This window comes from Pipistrellus kuhlii, unplaced genomic scaffold, assembly GCF_014108245.1.
Source record: "Pipistrellus kuhlii isolate mPipKuh1 unplaced genomic scaffold, mPipKuh1.p scaffold_m20_p_2, whole genome shotgun sequence".
Classification (NCBI taxonomy): domain Eukaryota; kingdom Metazoa; phylum Chordata; class Mammalia; order Chiroptera; family Vespertilionidae; genus Pipistrellus; species Pipistrellus kuhlii.
In genome coordinates, this window is record NW_023425515.1 from 70,888,978 (window position 1) to 70,895,054 (window position 6,077).

At 43.2% G+C, this 6,077-nt stretch overlaps 1 pseudogene; it reads right to left on the bottom strand.

Annotated features, from left to right (window-relative positions):
• Nucleotides 1-4,774: 4,774 nt before the first annotated feature.
• Nucleotides 4,775-5,640, bottom strand: LOC118722975 (annotated as a pseudogene).
• Nucleotides 5,641-6,077: the final 437 nt, after the last annotated feature.

Genomic DNA, 6,077 nt, shown 5'->3' on the forward strand with positions numbered 1-6,077 from the left:
TTTGAGCAGCTCTGTCCCCTCTCTGCCTAAACAGCTAGTCATGTTTGGAAATGGATATTGATTTATGTCTCTCTGAGCTTTGCTTTCCTGCCTTCTGCTTTATGACAGTCTATTTTTATTTGATTTCTGGATAGATATTTTAGAAGAAAAAAAGGAGGAATATAGAGAAAAGGGGAGGAAAGGAGTGGAAGAGAGAGGGAGGGAAAAAGAACTTGTGAGAATATAAATTTCTTTCAGAGTCATCAGTTGATATGAGCTTCAAAACAATTCTTGAAAAAACATATATATTTATCCCCAAGTTACCAGAGGAAAGACTAAAACTCAGAAGGATAAACAAAGTGCATTTTAGGCAGAAGCAAAAATAAGTCTTACTCAGGGGCAGTTTCCACTTACTTCAGTAAGAAATGAAAACCCAAAGACAAGACCATGTTTTAACACATGCCTGGTTTCATGAATGTCAAATGTCACTTGCCTTTTATCCCAATGGTTATTTTCATTTTTGACAACAAGTAGATTAGCTTTGTCTAAGCAATTGCTTTAAAATCCCTGGTCTCCTCACCTGCTGCCAATCCACTGAAACTAAATGAAGGAACACAAACTGAGCCTGTCCTTATTTTAAGATGTCTGGTGCATGACATTTGTGCACTCAAGGGGAGCAGGGGTCCCTCAGCCCAGTCAGTGCCCTTTAGCAGTCTGGGAGCCCACGGGGGATGTCCGACCAACAAGCCTAAGCTGCAGTCCAACATCCTTAGTACTGCCATTGCCATCAGCCTGGCATGTAGCTGAGCAGAGCGCCCTCTGTAGGAGTGCACTAACCACCAGGGAGCAGCCCCTGCATTGAGCATCTGCCCCCTGATGGTCATTGTGAGTCATAGCAATCAGTCATTCCACCATTCTGTAGATGTGCATATTACCCTTTTATTATATAGGCACAGCATTTTCATGGATCCTCCAAGGCTTCTCTTCCAGCACTCAATATCAGCTCCTGTCTGTGGGCACCCCACTTGTCCTGCCTCACCTCCCCATGAATGGGGCTCCAGTTCAAACCAGCTCACTCCAATGGTTTGTTTGCATCCAGAGCCACACCTTGGAGGTTACAAGTAAGCATGGGTGAAAGGGTGGAAGAACTGCCTGCAGCCTGTGGGTTCACGGGCACAATGCTGAATGCTCCCTTCAGCCTAGATATTAAAAGCCAGGCTTTAGAACAGAAAAATCAAAGGCTCCGATTTGCCAAGCTGCTTAGAAGAAAAATGTAAACGCCAGCAGCCCAGGCTGCCAGCAGGACTGCTGAAAGGTATGGGGACTTGCAGAGTGAGGCAGCAGCATCATGATCTCCTGGGCCAAGGCAGGCCAAGAACTCTGAGAGAGGAAGGGAGGGAGCAGGAATGTGTCTCCCATGCTTGTTTGAGAATAAGCAGTTATTTTCCTCCAAAGCCATCTGTGAGACTCTCTACTTGTGCCTGAGAAAGGAAAGAGCAAGGCAGAGAAAGAGAAGTGAGTTACTGGAAAAAGCAGGTATCTCTTTGGGAGTTGCAAGGGCAGCAAAAAGACTGTCTACCACTTTGTTAGTCTTGGCAGCTGCATATCTGTGAATCTGGCCTCAGACAGGGTTTCTAAGGCCATGCTTCTGGAAAATGTGGCAAGGGTTCAACCTGAAATGTGGACCGAGGATGGCTCTGGTGTGATCTAAGTCAGAGGAAACTGTGAGTTCCCAGCCTAGATGCCCCAACACATGGAGTCACTCACATGACAGCGTGACTAGTTTGGCCCTTGCTTGCAGACTGCCTTGAGTTCATGGAAGACTCTAGGGGAGAATGTCTCAAATTAGACTAGAATCTCTCACGAGGCAGGTACATCCAGGTTTTCTGTCTCTCTTAATTTTACCCTGAGTGGTGTCATGAAGTATAGGTGATGGATGAGTATGGCCTTGTTAAAAATTAAGAGGCATTTGGCCAAGCACTCTTCCCATGTAACAGAAGGCACAGTGCTTCCTCTCAGCTGCTTAGTATTCTGAAAGAAATATATCTCTTCTTCACGCCTATAGGAGCTGTCTTGTTTAGAAACATCTTTGGTTGCAAGTAGCAGAAAACATGCCTTAAAGCAGCTCAAAATAAATGCAGGTGTATTCTTCTCACATAAGGAGGTTTTGGATTTTGACAGCAGCTGGAATGGATTCAGGAACTCTGTGAAATCAAAGCTAACATCTGCAACCTTCTCTTACTTTTCCCCTCATGCTTGTCTCTTTCATGGTCACATCAGCTGCTGGCTACTGGTCAATGGATGAATCAATAAAGAAGCTGTGGTATACATACAGATAAAGAAACAATATTATTGCTGAAACCGGTTTAGCTCAGTGGATGGAGCATTGGCCTGTGGACTGAAAGGTCCCAGGTTCGATTCCAGTCAAGGACATGTACCTGGGTTGTGGGCACATCCCCAGTAGGGTGTATGCAAGAGGCAGCTGATTAATGTTTCTCTCTCATAGATGTTTCTAACTCTCTGTTCTTCTCTCTGTAAAAAAATCAATGAAATATATATATATTTTTTTTAAAAGAAAAGAAATAATATTATTCAGCCTTAAAAAGAAATGAGACCTTGCCTTTTGCAACAAGATATAAGATGTCCCAAAAAATGTATACACATACTTTGAATAATTATAAAGGCAGTGTTCATTATTCATTAAAATACATTTCATTTTCAAAACTGAGTTAACGGCTATTAAAGTGTGTAAATATTTTTTGGGACACCCTGTAGATAAACCTAGAGGACATTAATCTAAGTGAAGTAAACCATACACAGAAAGAAAAATACTGCATTTGTGGAATCTACATAGAAGCAGATAGTAGGGCCAGGGGCAGGGAAGAAGGGGGTGATATTGGTCAAAGGGTACAAAGTTGCAGTATATAAGATTAACAAGTCCACAGCTCTAATGTACAGCATGACCATTATCCTATCTAATAAAAGAGCAATATGCAAATTGACCATTACTTCAACACACAAGATGGCTGCCCCCATGTGGTCAAAGATGGCTGCCCCCATGTGGACACAAGATGGCCACCACAAGATGCCCAGCAAAGGGAAGCAGTTGGGAGGCACCAGGCCTGCAAGAGAGGGAAGTTGGGGGAGATCAAGCCTGCAGGGAAGGGCAGTTAGGGGTGAGTAGGCTGGCAGAGGAGGGAAATTAGGGGAGCCTGGGCCTACAGGGAAGGGCAGTTGTGGGGAACCCAGGCTTGCAAGGGAGAGCAGTTGGGGAGGACCAAGCCTGCAGGGGAAGGCAGTTCGGAGCAAACAAGCTGGCAGGGGAGCAGTTAGGTATCAATCAGACTGGCAGGGGAGTGGTTAGGAACTGATCAGACTGGCAGGCAGAAGCCATTAGGGGAAATCAGGAAGGCAGGCAGGTGAGCAGTTGGGAGTCAGCAGTTTTGAATTGTGAGAAGGATGTCTGACTGAGCAGTCAGACATCCCTCAAGGGGTCCCAGATTGGAGAGGGTGCAGGCTGGGCTGAGGGACACACACACCCGTGCACGAATTTCTTACACGGGGCCTCTAGTAGTTAATAATACTGTATTGTATATTGGAAATTCGCTAAGAGAGAATTTGGGTGCTCTGGCCAGACACACACACACACACACACACACACACACACACACACAAAAAAAAAGTGGTAACTATGTGAGGAAATGGATATTTAATTCATTTGTCCACAGTAATCACTTCACTATGTACATGCATAGCTAAACATAGTGTTGTAAACCTTAACTATAGACAATTTTATTTTTTAAAACGGTTGCTGCATCATTGGGCATTATGTTCATGTTCAAAGTAGAAAAAAGGGAGAAGGCAGGGTCCCTTGTGATCATCCCCCTTTATTAGGACAGCAGTTCCAATGGAAGTTCCATCAGAGCTCTGGGCATGTCCCACTCATCAGATCTGTCATAGCCACACCTGACATGACAGGAGCCCAGGGGCAGAGAAGAGAATTTAGCTGGACACCCTGCATCCTGAACAAAGGCAGGGTTCTAACAACTGCAAAGAGGGAATAGTTTCAGGGGCAGCAATTAGCAGTTTACATAACATTAATCAAATTGCATTAAAATGTTTGTCTCTGTCACCTCTCCCATCAGAGTTAATGACACTTGATAGACAGAGGCACCCAATGGGATTCTGGTATTCCAAGCACATGGCATACTGCCTGGCACAAAATACTTAATATACACAACTCATCCTCACCCCTATATGTAGCTCTAGAATATCCCAAATCTAGACCTACATATAGGAGCAGAAACTTCTTCTCCCACCTAACCCCTGCTGTGGCATCTTTGATTTTCCCTAAAAGGAAAGTCCCTTTTTCCTACAGAAATTCATTTAGATGAGGTCTCCTCTAAAGTGCCAAAATCCATACAGTGTCCATAACCAGATAAGAATTATAATGAGAAGAAGAAAACATCAACTTAAATACTCAAGGTCACCTCAAATCCTGAAGAGTTCCAGGGTTCTGTAACAGAAGAAGAATTTTTCTGATAAACACTTGAACTAAAATCTATGACTTCATCTTCTGATTCTTAATTCTTAGAGATACTGAAAGACTTCTTCAAATCTAATTATGTATAACAAGACCTAAGATTGTTTTGTGAATATTTGATTTAAAAATTCCTAGGTAAACTTCATTTGCTAATTTTCTATTCTACTATCTATATTTTTTTCTTTGTTTCATATACTTCTTTTCCCCCCATAAGTTCTCTAGGACAATTCCAAAACAAAACAAAACAAAAACCATTAGTCCTAATGTTCAGTTGGAGGCAAATTTATCCCAACAATCCTCAGGTCTGTGGCTGTCTAGAGCTTAAATCTGGTGAGTCAGATGGGCTCTGACAGCAGCCTGAGCAGTGGAGTAGGGTGCAGTTTGACCACTGCATATGTCTACCAGGCTCAGTGCCCCAAATATCATTACCCTGAGGCCAATGAGCCACCAGTTGGTGTTTTCATAGAACTTCAGGGCCGTGGACTTAAATCCAATCAGCACATCATCTTTTTTGTCCTGATGGGACTAGATAGTATCATATATTAGAGTCCACTTAATTCCAGAAAAATAAAGACGCAGGCAAACAGATGGATCACAGGAGCCCTTGACAGCAGACCATCCAAGTAAAGCTCTCCAATTAAAAGTGAACCCCAGGGCTAATTGAGGCCAGTACATAATTCTTTTCATTAGCCGGTAGGTGATGACAAGAAATAGGAAGGCTGCTCCAAGAGCTATACTGTAGTAATTCAGACACAGAAGAACAGTGCCAGGGTCAGCTCTCCCTGACAAAAAAGAAGGGCTGAAAAGTTGAAATGTCTAGCAGCTATTGGGCAATTTTCTGTTCTTGTAAACTTTTTTTTTTAAATCATATTCCCAGGCCCACATGTCATTACTAGTACAGTCTGCTCCATGTATCAGAATACCTTCAGGGCCAAAGAGGGCTAACATGCACCAGTCTGGTAAACAACCTGGTTCAGCTGTCAAACTAATGCTCCAGGTACATGGCAGATACAGCAGCTGGGTTCCAACAGGCTTGTCCAACCGCATAAGGCACAGGTATGGATGCAGAGGGAGGGCAGGGCAGAGTCCAGGATTCCTGTGGCCCACAGGCTATGCATAGGCCTGTGTAGTCCCAGCCCCACTGAGAGTGGCCAGTCCCTCGTGCTGGCTACACCAGCTATACTAGCCAGCCTCTCAGCTACACCTGGAGACTTCTTTTTTTTTTTCTAAAATAAAATAAAATAAAATAAAATAATAAAATAAAATAAAATAAAATAAAAATTATTAGGTTGACATTGGTTAAAACTAAACAAGTTTCAAGTGAACAAATCTATAATACTGTGTATTGCCCATTGTGTGTTCACCACCCGAAGTCAAGTCTCCTTCTGTCCTCATCTATTTGACCCAATTCTACCTCCCACCACCCCCTTCTGACTCTTCTTTCATTCAGCAGCCATTAGGCTAAACATGAAGCCTAGCTGAGGTATGTGTTTGTGACTCTGGAGCACTGGATGAAACATGTTATGAATTTCTATAAACTCAGATGAAAAATTGG